Below are 20334 nucleotides of genomic sequence, written 5' to 3' on the forward strand. Positions count from 1 at the left end.
GGAGCTGTTTTCTGAAAGAACTTGTGTCCTTATTCACAGACTGTTTGAAGCAAAATCCAATCAAGGTTTTCAAACAAATATTAAATGTCTTCACGCAATTAACTTAAGCATCCTTTTCTTCTGCTTACCTCTCATTCTGTTATATTTGATAATTAAATTTTCCCAGTTCATGCAATGGAAGGTGAGGTAGCACTTTTGACCACTGTAGGGTGGTCAAACCTGAAGTCTGGGGCAGAAATGTCAGTTTGAAGGATGAAACCAGTCAGTTGGACTGATTTCTGATTTTCACTAGGACCTAGTCCTGCCTTGTGTATTTTCTAGTTCCCTATTTGTGTGTTGCTCATCATGTTCCTTTTTTTTATGGTTTTCAGGTGGAGTTGGCATGAACTTAAAAGCAGCAGATACTGTTATTTTTTTGACAGTGATTTTAATCCTCAAAATGACTTGCGGGCAGCTGCCAGAGCTCACCAAATTGGCCAGAACAAGTGAGTGAGTTAGACATTGGCACCTTTCTGCTCTGTTGGCTTGCAGCTGTGGATTGGGGAGGAAGGTGGACCGTGTAGTCCTGACAACAGTGCCACGTTGGAGTTAGAGACCACTGGGTTTGAACCCCGTTGTGCTACTGGCTTGTAGAGTCATGTTGGGGGATCAGTGGTCACATGATCAGTTCAGACTCACTTTGTTGAAAAGAACAGTTAAATTCCAAAATGATTAGAAGAAACTTAGAATTTATTTAGTTCATGTTTCTCACATTAGATCCTAATTCAGTTTAAAAATGAAGTTAAAGCCAGTGGGTGCACATGCCTGTAATCATTATCAGCATGGGAGACAAGCAGGAAGATCAAGTTTAAAGCCAACCTTGCAACTTACCTAAACCCTGTCTCAAAACTTTTTTTTTTTTAAGGCTAGGATTATAACTTCATGGTAAAGCTCCCCTGGGTTGGGTTCCCAGTACCACAAAGAGGAAACAAAGTTGTGTTCAGCTACCCTTTGACTTGAGGTAACATGCCTGCCAGGGGTTATCCTGGCTACAGATGAAGGCCCAATAGTGGTCACTTCGTCTTCCTTCCTCTTCCTCTTTTGGGGAAAAGTTCAGGAAGAAGTTGAGGCCAGATTTCTCTAACAAATGCTCAGGTCCCAATGAGCAGTGTCTTTTTCCTTTTTCCCTCAATGTGGCATTTGGTTCTGCTTCCTTTTGGGTGTATTTTCCTGGCATGCTTTTTTCCCCAGCTTTGCAGACTCCTAACACTGCTCTCATTTGACTCCAGTACAGGGCTGGGAAAGTGATCCGGCTGATTGGCCGAGACACTGTGGAAGAAATAGTTTATAGGAAAGCAGCCTCCAAACTGCAGCTCACCAACACAATCATAGAAAGAGACCATTTTACTCTGGGAGCCCAGAAACCTTTGGCTGATCCTGACCTCCAGGTAAAATGTATTCTTTTTAGAGTCTCATGATTTATAACTAGTACTCTCTGTGGATGAGAATGCAAATAAAAAGGACCAGCATTAACCACCCATTGTTGCAAATTACCCATTTTTTCATTGGCCTAATTCTTACCCTCTCAGTACCTAACTACATGCAAGGTGCCATACAAGCTAAAAATGAGGGTGGCATTTAAAGGCAGAGAAAATAGAATAAAGAAAATGAGCTTTGAACCATCTAACTTGGATTGAAATTCACATCTTATCCCTTATTGGATGGATGACTTTGAGCATGTAACTGAACATCATGGATCTAATCTCTTCATGGCTTCTAAAGATGAGTGTGCCACGAGTTACCTCAGAATTTGTTTAAGTTCTTTTTTTTTCTTTAAATCAGTGATGATTAGTTTCATACCTCCTCCTTAATCCCAGACCCTTTGAGTAGTGACTTACAGTACTCATTCCATACTCAGAGATGAGTGAACAAGATTAGGAATTCAAAATTATGCCATAGGATATAGGGATGAAAGCACTAGAGTTAATTTGTTGAAGAAGGAAAAATTAGATGGGAGTCAAATGCTGTCTTAGAATATCCTAGAGAGCTCTCTTTTGGTAAGAGGTTTGGAGTTATTCCTTAGCAGCAGCCTTTGAGATAAAATTGAACCTATATTATAATATACCCCAGGTCGTTTTGAGGGATTAGATGCAGAGAGATCAACCCCTAGTATCTAGTATGATTCAGGCATGAAGAGAGTAATAAATGTCTGAGAAAAGGTAGTAGCTGTGGGAAGATCTGCTGTAGGAAACTGCAGAGAAATGACAGGAGTTGGCTCTTGTTTTGAGGCAGGCAGTGAGAGAGAGCAAGTTCAAAGATGGCTTTAAGCCTGAAAGATGAGAGTAGAAAGTAGGAGATAGGGATAGAAATTAGAAGGATGAAGATAATGTAGGCTTTAGTCAACAGAGTTTGTAGTAAAAATCAATATACATTATTGTTAGAAGGAGACTCAGAAAAGAAAGGAATTAGAAAAGTTTGCAAGAAAAACCAGGCTTTAAAAGGATCAGCTTATCAAACAAAAAATTCAAGAGGTATGTGAAAGGGAAAAAATTACACAGTATTACAAGCAGAATCATCAAATTTACAACTAGCCCAAGCATGAGTTTAAAAATGGCAGTTTTCTCACATCTGTATCTTTACACATCAGCATTGCAGACAGGGAAGGTGCTGTTTTTGTTAGGGAGTCACTGACCTGCAGGAAAGGTTCACAGATTTGGGGGTACTAGAACCTGAAAGAAGAACTCTAGGTTTTGTTTGTTTGCTTGACGTTTGTATATCTTAGAGAGTAACTGGAGTCTTTGGCCTTTTGTGTTTTGAGTCTTCTGCATGCTCATCTGTCATGGTGGCTGGGCAGGCTGTGCATTTTATTTTCACACTATTGAAGAGGCAATTTCAAATGGAAGGTGAAAGCTTGAGAGAGAGGTGCATGTACACTGTAGGTGTCTAAATACACTTCTTCACAGGATCTTGGGAGAGGAGCTCATCATGGGCTGTTGTGAAGGCACAGGTGTCAGGAGTTAGAGGAGACAAATTCTCAGATGCTCGATGCTTCCCCAGTGGAGGGAGCTCCAGGCATTCAGTCAGGGGTTTCTCTATGACATTGGCTGCTAGCACATCATTGTGAAATGCACAGGCACAAACTCTGCCATGGGACCAGATCTTGGGGCCAGTACAAACTATGGGCTGGTGGAGAGGACCTCGGTGGGACTTCCTGCACAAGCCATGGCAAGAAATCACACTCTGGTTCTGTCTTGATTCTTTCCTCCCCACCAGACTGTGAGTTATTTATGGTTGCCAGGAACAAGGGTGATAACTCACTGCCTTGTCTCAAAATACAGCAGGACATTTTTTTTAAGTTATTAAAAGAATCTAATAGTAAAAGACGTGGTTCTGGTTTGATAAATCTAAGCAGTATAGAGCAGTGAAGTCCTGAAAAAGGAGAGCAGGTTCCTTGTCTTAGAAGGAGAACACAACAGAAACAGAGAACAGATAAAGATGCGGTGAACACTTATTGAATGCTTACTGTGTGCTAAGCATTGTGTGACGTGCACTTTTTCCAGTTGTTTCAGAAGAAGAATAACAAAAAAATGAGATAGACGTTGTCTTTACCTCCATCTTAAGAAATTTTCCAAACATCAGATTCATGACTCTAATCCGAGCACTCTTTAACTTCCAACTACATGCTCTTAGTTACTATAATAAAGTGGTTTTCATTTAAAAAATGGGTAGTTCCTTAAAGACATGTTGTGAGTGAGCAGTAGCGAGGGAAGCCAGGAGACATAGTCCAAGGAGTGGACGAGTGAAGGGTCCCAGTATGGACTGAGCCTCATCATAAATACTTGGCTTTCTTCTGTTTTGGGTACTAAATGCCAAAGCCATTTGGCTTGGTTTTATATATATATACACATACATATATATATATGTACACCAAGGTTAAATATAAATATAACAGTTATGGTTTTGCTTAGTTTTTGTCATAGTTTTTATCTTGGATATTTTCAAGCTAAAGTTTCCAAGTTACAGAATAGGCAATATAGAGATAACTAACCAAATCTAAAAGGGCAAAATGAAAATGAAGTCCCATGATGTGGATCCCAATTGGTTCAGAATTCCTAAGAGATAGTACTTAGGGAGGTGGAGAGTTGCAAGTAGCAAATGAAAGCCAGGTAACACTATCTAAGATTCTGGTTCCAATAGCCGTAGGAAATAGGCTGAGTATATCCCCTAGGTGGAGCAAGAGGGCAGGATGGGGAGTGCCGCAGGACTATCCAGGGAGATTGAAATTGAGAAAGGGCTTTTGGGTCTGGTGATCAGGGTGGTTATGGTTTTGCCAAAGTGGGTCCCATAAAGCACTGTAGTAGCAAAGCGGCTTGGCAAGGACAGGTGGCAGCTCATGGTGAGATGAGGTATTCAGTGGCACCTTTTCTTTATAAGAGTTTGGCAGTGGGAGAGGTAAGAAGGTAGCCAACAGGGTCTCTGACTTCTCTGGGGACTGCTGGAAGTGCCTGTAAAAATTGCTGGTGAGAAGTGCTATAGAAGATGCTGGGAATCATTTTATCTGCCCCCACTCCTCAAAAAAATTGGAGGCCAAAAAATTTTTTTGGTATTGTAAATAATTGTCAAAGTCAACATCTCTGATCATCATTTATCACCTCTCTGCTTATTCCTCATCCAACTCCAAAACAGCCTGGCAGGTGTCATTTGTGATGGAAGAGAAGAAAGTCCATCAGGGAAAGAATTACCTGGTGTCATTTAGACACTTAGCAAGTCACACATCCTCATCTGTGTTTTCATGAGAACTAACTGGATCTCTCATTTTCTTCATTCAAGTTGAGTGACATACTGAAATTTGGCTTGGATAAACTGCTGTCTTCTGAGGGGAGCATCCTGGAGGACGTAGACCTGGAGTCCATCCTGGGAGAGACAGAGAACAGCCAGTGGGCCTCTGATGCCCTGCCTGCAGCTGGAGGAGGGATCAGAGAGCGGGAGGAAGGAAGTGAGTTGGGGTTAGGTGAGCCAGTGACTCCATCACCTCAAGCTAGGGTGTGAGTGAGATGCGTCCCCACGGGTAGTCCTGTGTCCTGCTCTGGCACCTCTCTTTCCTACCCAGCCCTATAGTCATCTGTTGACATTCTTAAGGCTTCCTGGTCCAAGAACTGCCAGAGTAATCCTTGTTCCCTTGAAGCTGGACTTTGAATCCAAGTGATGATATTAATGTTTATGGTCCTGTCAGTCTCAAGGATTAAATTTGAACCTTTTCTCTCTTGACACAGACTTCTTCTCTGGAGTTTATTTGGTAAACCTGCTATCTTTATGATGGTGCTTTGCACAGTGATACCTCTTCTCAATAGTAGAATGTTTTTTAAATTGCAAATGATATTTATGGACATTTATTGTGTTCATCAACAGTGCTGACTATGTCATGTGCTTTAGGTCTTTTAAGACCCATGAGGTGGGGGGCTGGGGTGGTGGGTCAGCGGTAGAGCACTCACCTCACACGTGCAAGGGCCTGGGTTCAATCCTCAGCACCACATAAAAACAGAAGTAAAAATGAAGGCATTGTGTCCAACTTCAACTAAAAAAATACATATTAAAAAAAAAGACCCATGAGGTGTAGGAGATCATTTTGTCTTCCTTTTTCTTTTTTCCCAGATTTGGTGTCTGTCTGTCTGTCTGTCTCTCTCTCTCTCTCTCTCTCTCTCTTATATATATATATATATATTTATATATATATATATATTTTTTTTAGTTGTAGATAGACAGCATGCCCTTATTTTATTTTTTTAATGTGGTGGCTAAGGATCGAGCCCAGTGCCTCACACATGCTGAGCAAGCACTCTGCCACTGAACTACAGCCCTAGCCCCACTATTTATCTTTTTGTCCGTTTTCTGTTCTGAAATATTTGAATTTCAGACTTGAAAGGAGTTTTGTTTTGTTTTGTTTTTTTCCTCATGATTATTTTTAAAATGACTGTTTTCCTGTATCAGCAATAGGGAGTCAATCTGGGCTGGTGTGAGAGGGTTTTACTGACCTTTTTTAGAATTTTTTATTCATATATGACAGCAGAATGCATTGTAATTCTTATTATACATATAGAGCACAATTTTTCATATCTCTGATTGTATACACAGTATATTCACACCCAGTTCCTGTATTCATACCTGTACTTTGGATAATAATTATCACATTCCACCATCTTTAATAACCTCATGCCTCCTCCCTTCCCCTCCAACCCCTCTGCCCTATCTAGAGCTTGTTGTTCCTCCCATCTCCCACTCTCTATCCCACTATGAATCAGCCTCCTTATATCAAAGAAAACATTCAGCATTTGGTTTTTTGGGATTGGCTAACTTAGCATTATCTTTTCTAATTCCATCCATTTACCTACAAATGCTATGATTTTATTTTCTTTTATTGCTGAATAATATTCCATTGTATGTGTGTGTGTACACACACACACACCACAGTTTTTAATCCATTCATCTATTGAAGGGCATCTAGGTTGGTCCCACAGTTTAGCTATTGTGAATTGTGCTGCTGTAAACATTGATGCAGCTGTGTCCTGTAGTATGCTGTTTTTAAGTCCTTTGGGTATAGATTGAGGAGAGGGACAGCTGGGTCAGATGGTGGTTCCACTCCCAATTTTCCAAGTAATCTCCATACTGCTTTCCATATTGGCTGCACCAATTTGCAGTCCTATCAGCAGTGTATGAGTGTGCCTTTTTCTCCCACATCCTCGCCAACACTTATTGTGGTTTGTATCCATAATAGCTGCCATTCTGATGAGTGAGATGAAATCTTAGAGTGGTTTTTATTTGCATTTCTCTAATTGCTAGTAATGATGAACATTTTTTCATGTATTTGTTGACTGATTGTATATTATTTTCTGAGAAGTGTCTGTTCAGGTCCTTGGCCTATTTATTGATTGGGTTATTTGTTTTTTTTTTTTTTTTTGGTGTTTGGCTTTTGAGGTTCTTTATATACCTAGAGATTAGTGCTATATCTGATGTGTGAGGGGTAAAGATTTGCTCCCAAGATGTAGGCTTGCTATTCACCTCACAGATTTGCTTCTTTTGCAGAGAAGAAAGAAACTTTTTAGTTTGAGTCCATCCCATTTATTGATTCTTGATTTTAATTCTGGCACCAAAAGAGTCTTATTAAGGAAGTTGGAGCCTAATCCCACATGATGGAGATTAGGGTCTACTTTTTCTTCTATTAAACGCAGAGTCTCTGGTTTTATTCCCAGGTCCTTGATCCATTTTGAGTTGAGTTTTGTGCATGGTGAGAGATAGGGATTTAATTTCATTTTGTTGCATATGGATTTCCAGTTCTCCCAGCACCATTTGTTGAAGATGCTATCTTTTCTCTAGTGCATGTTTTTGGTACCTTTGTCTAACATAAGATTATTGTAGTTTTGTGGGTTAGTCTCTGTATCCTCTCTCTGTTCTGTACCATTGGTCTACCAGTCTGTTTTGGTGCCAATACCATGCTGTTTTTGTTACTGTTGCTCTGTAGTATAGTTTAAGGTCTGGTATAGTGATGCCACCTGCTTCACTCTTCCTGATAAGGATTGCTTTAGCTATTCTGGGTCTCTTATTTTTCCAGATGAATTTCATGATTGTTTTTCTATTTATATGAGGAATGTCATTGGGATTTTGATTGGAATTGCATTAAATCTGTATAGCGCTTTTAGAAGTGTGGTCATTTTGATAATATTAATTCTGCCTATCCAAGAGCAAGGTAAATCTTTCTATCTTCTAAGGTCTTTTTTTGATTTCTTTCTTTAAGGTTCTGTAATTTTCACTATATAGATCTTTCACCCTTACTGAGCTTCTTAATTCAAGAGTTCTTTCTAGCCTGGCACAGTGGTGCACACCTGTAATCCTGGTGACTCCAGAAGCTGAGGATCATGAGTTCAAAGCCAGCCTCAGCAAAAGCGAGGCACTCAGTGAGAACCTGTCTCTATTAAATACAAAATAGGGCTGAGGTGGCTCAGTGGTTCATGCCTCTGAGTTCAATTCCCAGTACTAAAAAATAAATATTTAAAAATCTCTCTCCTCTCTCCTCTCCCCTCTCTCTCTCTCTCTCTCTCTCTCTCTCTCTCTCTCTCTCTCTTAAAAAAAAGACACAACTGATGTGACTATGTGTACAACCAGAGATATGAAAAATTGTGTACCATATGTGTAATATGAATTATAATGCATTATCCTGTCATATATAACAAGTTAGGATTAAAAATAAATAAATTTTTTAAAAAGATAAAAAAAGTGGGAAAATCAGAAAGTAATATCGTTCCATGCTGTACATATCACTTCCCTTTCTCAAGTACAATCTGGCACAAAATGTGTTGAGAAGAGATTCCCCTCCAAAAAAACAAATCCACTGGGGCTGGGGATATAGCTTAGTTGGAAGAGTACTTGCCTCACACGCACAAGGCTCTGGGTTCAATCCCCAGCACCACCAGAAAAAAAAATCTGATATTATATCCAATGGCATGAACAAGATTTAAAAAGCCACATAACCATAATGAGAGCACAAAGCACACAAAAGGCTTTCTAGATTCCAATCTAGAAAAAAAAACAAACATATCCCAAGGGAGGAGAACAATGTTCTTGCAATTACTTTTCTCTAAGGAGTATCTTAGTATGGTGATGAATGACCTTTTTCCCCCCCAGCACTGAGGATTGAACTGAGGAGTGCTCTACCACTGAGCTACATCTGCAGTCATTTAATGTTTGTTTTGTTTTTGTTTTCCTTGAGACAGAGTCTCACCAAGTTGCCCAGGCTCTCCTGAAACTTACCATTCTCCTACTTGTCAACCTCCTGAGTAGCTAGGATTATAGGCATGCACTATTGTACTGGCTACAAATTATATGTTTTTAAATCAGGAAATTGTCATTTAGAGAATATTATTCCCATGAGTCCTTTCTATATAAATTATTATAGAGCAAGCTTCACACAACCAATTGAAGAGACATTATCGTTAATAGATTATCCTATATTGTAGTTAATTGTATGGAAAAGAAACAATGTAGCAAAAATGAAATCATAAAAACAAAGACATTTCACATAGTAATGTAGATTAAAATGTCATCCAACTATAAATTCCCTCAAAATGCATGGACCAAGATCCTACCCAAGATTGAGACTTGAGGAAGGACTGACTGTATCCTTTAAAGGCACAAACTCGTTTTTTCTTCTCTTTGGTACCCTGTGCCACACTGTAAAGAAGCCCAGGCTATCTTGCTAGAGGGAGAGTCCATTTGAAGAAAGCCCCTGACATTTGAAAGACCACATGGAAAGGGAGACTACATAAAGCCAACAGTCAGCACCTTAGTTCCAGACATACAAAGCCATCTCAGACCTTGTAGTCTAAATCAGGCGTTTGCTGTATGGGTGAGCCTAGGTGACACTGGAGCAGAACCTTGGTTAAAGTCTTGACTTACAAAATTATGAGAAATAAAATGGTTGTTTGTTTGGTAGTGGGGATTGAATTCAGAGGCTCTCGGCCACTGAGCCACATCCCGAGCCCTATTTTGTGTTTTATTTAGAGACAGGGTGTCACTGAGTTGCTTAGTGCCTCGCCATTACTGAGGCTGGCTTTGAACTCTCGATCCTCCTACCTCAGCCTCCTGAGCCACTGGAATTACAGGTGTGCACCACCACTCCTGGCAAATGGTTATTTTTTAAAGCCACTAAATTTTGGAATTTTAAAAAATATAGCAATAGATAACTAAAACACTGTTTATTGATGATTTGCAGGGCTTTTATTTAATGACCAGTTTTATTAAAGAATACCCCATTTATTTCTACTGTGATCAGCAAACAAACTGATATTCAATATTTAAAATTTTTTGAAACTGATTAGTTTGCCAAGAATATAACCTATCTTGCAAATTTTCATGAGGACTAGAAAAGAATATATATTCTGGAGTTGTTGGGCATTGTCAGTCAGTGTCAATAAGGTTAAGGTGGTTGATAGTTTTGTTCAGACTCTTGTGTATCATTAGTGATTTTTTATACTGTTACTATCAGTTGTTAAAAGGCTGTTAAAAATTCAAAGTATGGATTTATCTCTTCAGTTTTGTCAGCTTTCATATATTTGGGGCATATAAATGTTTGGTTGTATGGTGTCATGTTTCTGTGTTCTTAAAAAACACATTATAGTATTATGAAATGTCTTTCTTATCTCTTATAAAACTCTTTATCTTGAATTTAAATTCATCTGATGTTAGTATAGCCTCTGCATTCTTCTTGGCTTACTATTAATGATGTATTTTTATTTAATGTAATTAAATAAAATTACATTAAATAAAAATTAAATTTTATTTAATTTATCCACTAGCTTTTAGCTGTATTGCTTTACATTATTGTTTTAGCAATGTTTCCAGGAATTATGAAATGCATTCTTTAATTTATCACAGTTTTCATAGTTTAAATTGTGATACTTTCTCACATTTCCCCAAGTCTTTTGTGCTTTGTCGTCATACATATTACAGCTGTATACCCTATGTTTTTTACCTTAGTCATGTTTCCAAGAAATTAAAAGAATAAATATGTATACATATTGCCTTTTATATTTACCTACATTTTACTATTTCTAGTACTTTTCATTTCTGTTTATGGTGCATTGTCTTTAAAAATATCTACCCCAAATTCTCCACATTCCTGTATCATGTTGCTTCTCTCATTATGAAGTAATATCTATTTTCCCACCCACTGAGTCTGGGCTGGTCTTTTGTCTTGTTTTAATGAACAAAATATATTTTTGGTGAAAGTGATTCCATGCCAATCCTAGACATAACACCCTGGGAAGGTGTATACATTCTACTATTATCCTCTAGAAATCTAATCAACAAATAAAAAATTTTAGAATGACTGAATGACTAAAAGCATTTGAAGAGATAAGCCTGACCCAACCAGTTGAGCTAGCAGACATGTAAACGAAGCTATTTTGTCAGTTCTACCTTTGGTTAAACAATTCCTGCTAAAGGAAACCACGTAAGCAGTAATAAATACCTAGAGCAAAGGACCCATCAGGTTATGTAAAGCCAAATCATAGAATAAGGAGAAATAACAAAGAATTTTTATATTAAACCATTAAGTTTATTACACAGTGAACTAAAGCACACAGTGCATCTGTTTCTACCTGATGGATCATCTCCTTTTATCCTGAAGAGGGTTCTTTTAGCATTAATAGTAGAGATCTATTGGTATTGAATTTTCTTTTTATTTATTTGAAAAAGTCTATTCTGCTTTCAGTTTTGAAGAGTATTTATCCTGGATTAGCAGTTTTTGTCTTCTAGCACCTTAAACCTTTCCATTAACTTTAACCTCTCATTTCTGATAAGAAGTCAGCTATCATTTTAGTCATTTTTACCAATGTAAAACACACCACTTTTTTCTAATTGCCTTCAAGACCTTTTTCCTCCTAATTGATTATTTACAGTTGACTCTGATGCATCTAGGTGTGATTTGCTTTGTAACTAACCTTAGTATTCACTGAGTTTCCTAAATCTGTTAACATCTTTTTTGTTAATTTGGGATAATTTTAGCCATCGTTGTCTTAAATATTTTTTTCTGTACAATTTATGCGTCTATTCTTCTAGAAATCTAATTATATGTATGTTAGGTCACTTTGTACTGATAGTAACCAAGTCTCTATTTTTTTCTTTCTGATTTTTAGAACAGATAATTTTTATTGGTCTATCTCCAAGTTAACTTTTTGCTGTTTTTGCACTATACAATCTGATGATAGATTTGTTTCATGAATTTTTCATTTCAAATACTATACTTTTTATTTCTTTTAAAAGAATTTTTTCATTTATATGTTGACACCCATATCTACTTATTCATTATGATTAAGCTTTTCTTTAACTCCTTGAAATTAGTTATTAAAACTATTTAAATTTTTTTTCGGCTAATCCTAACATCTGGGTCAGCTCATGGAACTTTTTTTATATGTGATATTTTCTCTTGTGGTTCTCATTTTTCTATCTTCTTTGCATTCTGGCAAAATTTAATGATATTCTACATGCCTATAATCCCAGCGACTCAGGAGGCTAAGGCGGGAGGATCAAAGCTAGCCTCTGCAACTAAGGGATGCACTTAGCAACTCAGTGAGACCCTGTATCTAAATAAAATGCAAAAAAGTGCTGAGGTTGTGGCTCAATGGTTAAGCACCCCTGGGTTCAATCCCTGGTACCAAAAAAAATTTTTTTAATTATATTCTGGTCATTTATAGATGATACATCATAGGAAGTCTGGATTATGTTGTCTTCCTATAAAGGATATTCTGTTTTATTTGTCATGCAGGCTAATTACTGGTGAATTGTTTTGATCATATTAGATTTGGTATTACTATTATTATTATTATTTGGTTCCAGAGATTGAACTCAGGGTACTCAATTACTGAGCCACATCCCCAGACCTATTTTGTATTTTATTGAGAGACAGGGTCTTGCTGAGCTGCTTTAGCACCTCGATTTACTAAGGCTGGCTTTGAGCTCGTGATCCTCTTGCTTCATGCACCTGAGTCACTGGGATTATAGGCATATTCCACCGCGCCTCACTAGGTTTGGTATTTTTCTTTATTTCCATATTTCATGGTGCATTATACTTGTACATAATGGTGGGATTTGTTGTTATGTTTGCATGCATATGTACAATACAGTGATAAAACTTGGCCAATATCGTTCTCGAGTATTTCTCTTTTACCTGCTTTCCTCTCTCCCCTGATCCCTTTCCTCTACTGATCTCCCTTTGATTGTCGTCAGATTCCTTTCACACACACACACCTTTCTTTTTTCCTTTCTGGCTGCCACATACATTTTCAGCATGAATCAATTTTGGTTTCAAATTTAGGTCTACCTTTTTCCCTTTACTCTTTTGTGTGTGGTTCTTTTTGCTAAGGCTTATTTCTGAACTCTTAATTAAGTACCTGATATATTAGTGAAGCTGCTGCAACCTGACTCTGCTGGAAACCTAATTTCTTCCAACATTGCCATTTAGCATCATCTTCAGTCTCCTTTATAGCAGTCAAACTCTGCTAAGCCTTAAAGAGTCTCATCTGGTACATTCATATGAAAAATGAATTTCCTCCAGGCTTTTAGTATTCTCTCTCTAACACACACACACAATCACATTGCACCCACCATAAATAGCTCAGACATTCTTGTCCACAAAATTCCAACCACTATGATAATCTTGCACTTTGATAATTTTCTCCTTAACTCAGTATGACCTCCATCTTACTTGAGCTTCATCTCCCTAATTGTGTTTTGTGCACCAGGCCTACAGTCATGTCTGAAATTAATACCTGAAAATGTTTAGTTTTCCTAGTTTTATACACTTTTGTGTCAGGAAAACAAATCCAGTACAGTAGATCTATAACAGTTTCAAGTAAAAGTACTAAATTACTTATATCCTTGCCCATCAATAGTGGTAGAGGCACTTAGGTGAACTTACATAGAAACTGCAACATCTTACATACTCAACAACAATTTCATTGCCCATGGAACCCAAAATTAATTGAAAGAGTAAACCCCAAAATGGATATCTGAAAAATAAACTGGTCAAAATTAGTAAGGCAATCAGACTTAAATAATCATATATTTTACCAATAGCACTAGCTTAAAAGTATGGGTCTACAATAACTAGAAAAATACAAGTTAATGGCTAGAGTCATAAAAGTTTCTATTATGATAGGCAGTCTCTTATGATGCTTTAATATTATATGATAGTTGTGAAATGATTACAAACTAATAATGAACATAATCTATTTGCAGATTACAATATTCTTCCCTGTATTATCTACAAAGTTTAGATACACCTCAAAATGCCCTGGAAAAGAAATTTCTTAAGTCTCATCAAAATGAACTGCCAGGTTTTTTTCCTACATTTGACATGACACAGTGCCAAGATTTCTAGTCCTGAATACACACTTTCTATAGGGAAGGGACATTTATCTTGGCAATTAATAGATCATTTATCTCATTTCATACAGCCAATTTTAGTCGTAAGAAAAGAAATGTTTATGTATTTATTCTGCTGACTTTAATCTATAATCTAATCAGGGATCAACAAACTTTTCCTGAAAAGAGACTGATAATAAATATATTAGACTTTGTAGGCAAGTCTTCATTACCACTCAAGTGCCAATGTAGCACAAAAACAGCCTAGACTGTGGGTAAATAATATAAGCTTCTGTATTCTAATAAAACTTTGTTTACAAACGCAAGTGTTATTGTTGGACACCGTGAAAGAAAGAAAGAAAGGAGGGAGGGAGGAAGGGAGGGAGAGAGAAGGTGTGGGGAAAGAATGAAAGAAAGAAAGAAAGAGAAAAAAGGAATAAAGAGAACAATTTAAAAAAAAACAGTGTCAGGCTGACAGGTATGATTTGCTCATCACTGTTCCAGAGTATTAATGTTTATGCTCACAATAGATGTTTGGCTAGGCTGTATACATACATATATACATGAAAGCAATTTTGTTCTTTTGTTTGCTTTCTTTTATTTTTTCCATTTTTTTGTTGATACATTATAGTCGTAAATCATGGCAGTATTTGTCGTAACATATTTCCACATGCACAATATAACACTATAGTTTGGCCAATATCATTCCCCAGTATTTTCCATTCACTCCTCCCTCTCCTGGTCCCTTTCCTACACTCTACTGATCTCCTTTTGATTTTCACTTTTCTTTCCCTTTTTCCTCTCTTGCTTCCACATCCGAGAGAAAACATATGCTCCCTTGATTTTATGAGTTTAGCTTATTTTGTGTAACAGAATGTTCTAAAGTTTCATCCGTTTTCCAGCAAATGACATAATTCACATTTATGGCTGAATAAAGCTCCATTGTGTGTATATGCCACATTTTCTTTATTTATTCATCCTTGATAAGCACCTAGTTTGGTTCCAAAGTTTGGCAACTGTGAATTGTGCTGCTATAAACATGGGTATGCATATACTACTCTAGTATTATGACTTTAATTCTTTAGGATAAACATTGAGTAGTTGTATACCTGGGTTATATGGTGGTTTCCTGCCTAGTCATTTGAGGAACCTCCATACTGATTTCAATAGTGGTTATATTCATTTACAATCCTATCAACAGAGAAAAAAGTGTCCCTTCTCCACATTCTCTCTAGCATTTATTATTGTTCATATTCTTTTTTTAAGTAGTTGGACACAATACCTTTATTTTTATTTATTTATTTTTAATGTGGTGCTGAGGATCGAACCCAGGGCCTTGCACGTGCTAGACAAGCAATCTGCTGTTGAGCCACAACCCCAGCCCCATATCATTCATATTTTTGATGGCTGCTATTCTGACTAGAGTGAGATGAAAGCTCACTGTAGTTTTGATTTGCATTTCCCTAATTGCTATTGATGTTGAACATTTTCATAGATTTGTTGTCCATTTTTATTTCTTCTTTTGAGAAGTATCTGTTTAATTCATTTGCCCAATTAAGCTAGGATATTTGAGGTTTTGGTGTTAAGTTTTTTAAAGTTTCTTATATAGTCTGGATATTAATCCTGTGTCAAAAGAGTAGTTAGCAGGGCTGGGGATGTGGCTCAAGCGGTAGCACGCTCGCCTTGCATGCATGCAGTCCAGGTTCGATCCTCAGTACCACATTACAAACAAAGATGTTGTGTCCACCGAAAACTAAAAAATAAATATTAAAAAATTCTCTCTCGCTTTCTTTAAAAAAAGAAAAAAAGAGTAGTTAGCAAATATATTTTCTCCCATTCCATAGGTTCTTTCTTCATGTTACCAATTGTTTCCTTTGTGTGCAGAAGCTTTTTAATTTGATGCCATTCTGTTTATTAACTTTTGTCATTATTTTCTGAGCTTTAGGAGTTCTAATAAGAAAGTCATTGCCTGTACCTATATGCTGGAGTCTCAAACCTATATTTTCTTCCAAGGATTTGCATAGTTTCTGGTCTAATTCCTGGGCTTTTGATCTCTTTCAAGTTTGTACAGGGTCTAGTCTTATTTGTCTACATATGGGTAATCAATTTTTCTGGCACCATTTGTTTAAAGCCTGTCTTTTCTCCCAATGTGTTTTTGGCATCTTTGTCAAGAATCAGATGACTGTTAACTGTGTTGGATCTTTTTCCGTGTCTTCTCTTCTTTCCCATTGGTCTATGTATCTGGTTTTATGACAGAGCCATGCAGTGGTTATTTCAATAGCTTTGTAGTATAATTTGAAGTCAGGTATTGTGATGATGCCTCCAGCTTGCTTTATTGACTTAGAATTGTTTTGGCTATTCTGAATATTTCATTCTTCCAAATGGATTTCAGGACTGTTTTTTCTACTTCTGGAAAAATGATATTTATTATTATTATTATTATTATTATTATTATTATTTTAAATTTATATGACAACAGAATGCATTACAATTCATATTACATATATAGAGCACAATTTTTCATATCTCTCGTTGTATACAAAGTATATTCACACCAATTTGTGGGTATTTTGATGGGAATTGCATCAAATCTGTATGTTGCTCATAAAACCAATTTCAAACATATACAATCATATTAGTAGTGATTTTAGTGTCCAAAAAGAGATCTACTAAACAGTAATTACTGGGCTGGTTTGGTGACTTGTAGTCCTAACTACTCAGAAGGCCAAGCCAGGAGGATTGCTTGAGTCCAGGAGTTGGAGATCAGGTTAGGCGACATAGCAAGACCCCCATCTTAAAAATAATAATAATTACTGATGTCAAAACACATCTCAATCATTATGATAGTCACTAACTCTTCATTGTTTTCCTTGAAACTCTAATATACAATTAGTGAATGTCAATTTAGGACTAATTGGGCTGTTTTATAGAGGAGAAAGCTGATTATAATAGTAAATGAAATCAGCTATCATGAACTGATTTGTGTTTATTTAATTACAATTATGCTGATGACTCTAATATGTAAAGTCTCCACCTATAGTTCCCTAGGTGCTAATTTTAAAAACGTGAGTTTTCACTAAAAATAAGAAAAGAAACCCCTCCATATGCATTTCAATAATTCAAATTGTATCATAATTTGACTATTAACACAATGCAACTAGTTCAGATTTAAATTCAAGATTACACAGTGCAAAAGAGGGAATAGTCTTGGAAAGGAAAGTAGAAAAATGTAAGATCCCTCTTAGAGGTCAGAAAAAATAAATTCAAAAATGTGATTTTTTTAAAGGTAGTGTTAACTTGAAGTGGAAAACAAAAAGCAAAAAAACCTTTGAAGCAAATTCAGTTGTGTTTACAAGGGCCTTTGAGTTTCTTTGATGTTTTAGTGATTCTGGTTTTTAAAATGTTGATTTGTGGAGGATGGGCACAGGGGATTGAATCTAGGTGCTTAACCACTGATCCACATCACCAGCCCTTTTTTACATTTTTTTTATTTTGAGATAGGAAATCCATAAATTACTTAAGGCCTTGCTAAATTGCTGATGGTGAGTTTGAACTCAAGATCCTCCTGCCTCAGCCTCCAGAGCCACTGGGATTACAGTGTGCATCATGAAGCCCAGCCTTAAATGTTGATTTTATAATCCTTTCTTTTTAGCTGATAAGAGAAATTACAAAATACAGAATACTTGCAAACTACAAAATATAGGATACTTACAACTAAAGGTGCTTTGTTAAATGATCAGAGTTTAACTAACATTTCAAGCAGTGACTCTCAAACTGGGAGAGTGATACTAGTCTTTTCAAGAGAAGTTTAGAAATGCCTGGGGGCATTTTGTTGTTGTTTCACCATGACTGAGGAAACTACTAACATTTTTTGGCCAGGCCCATAGATAGTATATAACCTTCAGCTAGTAGGAATAGTCCAAACCAAAGTACCAATAGAGTTCTATCAAGAAACCCTGGTGCAAAGAAGTAATCTACCAAGGAAAACACAGTTGAAGTTAAGAGAACAGAGCAGGTGCCGGGTACAGTGCTTCATGCCTGTAATCCCAGTGGCTCTGGAGGCTGAGGCAGGAGGATCGTGAGTTCAAAGCCAGCCTCAGCAAAAGTAAGGCCCTAAACAATTCAGTGAGACCTTATCTCTAAATAAAATACAAAATAGGGCTGGAGATGTGATTCAGTGGTCTAGAGCCCTTGAGTTCAATCCCTGTTACCAAAGAAAAATAGACCACCCAAGTGATTTGTTTGTACCAGTAGGTCTACCTAAAACGAAAAGGGATTTTATGCAGTCAAATTGTTTTATTATCCATTTAAATATAATTCTTTATTTCTTTATGTTTGTCAAGAAGTAAATATATTTAAGATAACAATGAAAAATAATAAAAGAATGACAAGTGTAGGAACCTAATGATGACTTACACTTTTTGATTACAGACTTGACATTCATCTGAAATGACAATGCAATCCCTAGCTACTGCAACAGAAATCCTAACCTCTGAGTGAAAAAAAAGAGGGATGTTGAGATACCTTCAATCATCTTTTCTCACTTCTGAGTAAGTACCAAGAGAGGTTGGCCAAAAATATTTTAAAACCTAAAACATGCTATTAAACTTGGCTTTTCTTTAAAATAAGTGCAAGTATATGATATGGCCTAGTGTTAATTTACAATCCCTACTTTCTTATGCTTTGACTGTCTTTAAATGTGCCCAGTTTGAACTGAGATGTGCCATAAGTCAGATATCAAAGACTTATTATGAAGAATGTAAAATAACAGTTATATTTTTATTATGATTACAAGTTAAAAGGATGTCATTTTGAATATATTGAATTATGTAAAATGTATTATTAAATGAAGCTCATCTGTCTTACTTTTTAAAATATGACTTCTAGAAAATTTAATTTACATGTAGAGTTAATATTATATTTCTATTGGTGGTTCTAAGGGATCAGTGAGAAATAAGAGAAAGATCATGTTCAGATTCTCTATTTCATCATTTGCGTTTGATGTCATTCACTGATCCTCCTTATGTATTCCAAACCATTTCAAATTTCATTTGGATTTGGGTAAGACTGAGCTTTCATGCTAATCACAGAGAACTTACTTTCCCATATATATTTGTTCAGTGTCCCCCACTAAGTATAGTCTTCATAATAGTGTTTATGGTCCTGTTTCTAATTTTATACTGCATGCATCAGTTAAAATGCTGAAGATTCAGGAGGGTTTGCTTTGCTTCAGTGTATGCTCTGGTAGACTATATGTTATCCCCAAGAACATATTTTCTCCTCCACTCTCCCTGTCTCCTCCAAGAGGTGCTTGTGATCTTCCAAGCACACTTTTGGAGGATGTTATCAGCCTTACTTTGTTTCAGTGAGAAGAGAACAGTTTCCAGAGTATGCACTATCTAAAAATGTCTTCTTAGTGATGAAAGCATTTATTGCCAAGACTTTTGTTGCTTTGTCAATTGTCTATATTGGCTGTAACCGCCAGGATTTTGCTGTTTAATTATTTAAACCACATAAATGGGCAATCTTTCATATATTATCTCATTTTCTTCTTAAAAAGTGAATTATAAAATTTTAACTTTGACCCCATATTTGTATAGATGAAATATCTGAGACTCAGAAAAGTTAATGATTTCCCTATAGTCACACAATTAGACTTCTGACTCTTACTACAATCTTTTTGGCTATATTCCTTACTTCTGCTGCTGTTCTAGTAAGGAAGTAATTTATATTTCTGAAAACTAAATGTATAAAGCCCAACAGTGCACTGTGGAAATTGAGATGTGCAGGCCACAAGTCCCCAACATCTGTTCTGCATTTATTTCAACACACCAAATATTTGACCTCCGTGAAAAGAATGCCAAGGTAAATTAGGCAGAACCAGAAACAGGAACTCATATATGCCATATATTAGTGGCAATTTCAGATGTTTGAGTTTCTTTCTTTGTACAGTTGAAAGTGGAATAATATTTCAGGGCTAGACAAACAGTAGATGCTGGCAGAAGACCTTGCCTTGTATATGACTCACTTCCATTAGTACAGTACACTTCAACATGACTTTTTAATTGTGGGGAGTGCCTCAGCCCTACTGGTCATGCCCAGCCTAAACCTCCATCTTCCCTGGATTTAAGGGCAAGATACTTGTTTAAATTCCACTTAAGTTATATGATCCCTTTACTTAAAGTCTAATATTTTCTGCATTTTTATTCTATTAAGTCTAAATCCTTATGCTTGATTTTCAAGGAATTTCATAATCTGACCTAAGCACACAAATATGTCATCCTTTATAGAATCCTTTCCTCTTAGCAAAATGAGGTGTCCTTACTGTCCTTTAAACATACTTCTTTCTGCTGAGTCTTTCTTATGCTGTTTAATTCACTTGCCTTTTATTCTCTTTTTAGAATCTGAATCCTATGTACTTATCCAGGTCTAGCTCAAATC

The 20334-nt window shown here is 36.6% G+C and overlaps 1 pseudogene; it reads left to right on the top strand.

Moving 5' to 3' along the window:
• Nucleotides 1–406: 406 nt before the first annotated feature.
• The window catches only part of LOC144252760 (transport and Golgi organization protein 1 homolog), a 61988-nt pseudogene continuing 42060 nt past the window's right edge, over nucleotides 407–20334 (top strand).

The sequence above is a fragment of the Urocitellus parryii genome, unplaced genomic scaffold, assembly GCF_045843805.1.
Source record: "Urocitellus parryii isolate mUroPar1 unplaced genomic scaffold, mUroPar1.hap1 Scaffold_59, whole genome shotgun sequence".
NCBI lineage: Eukaryota > Metazoa > Chordata > Mammalia > Rodentia > Sciuridae > Urocitellus > Urocitellus parryii.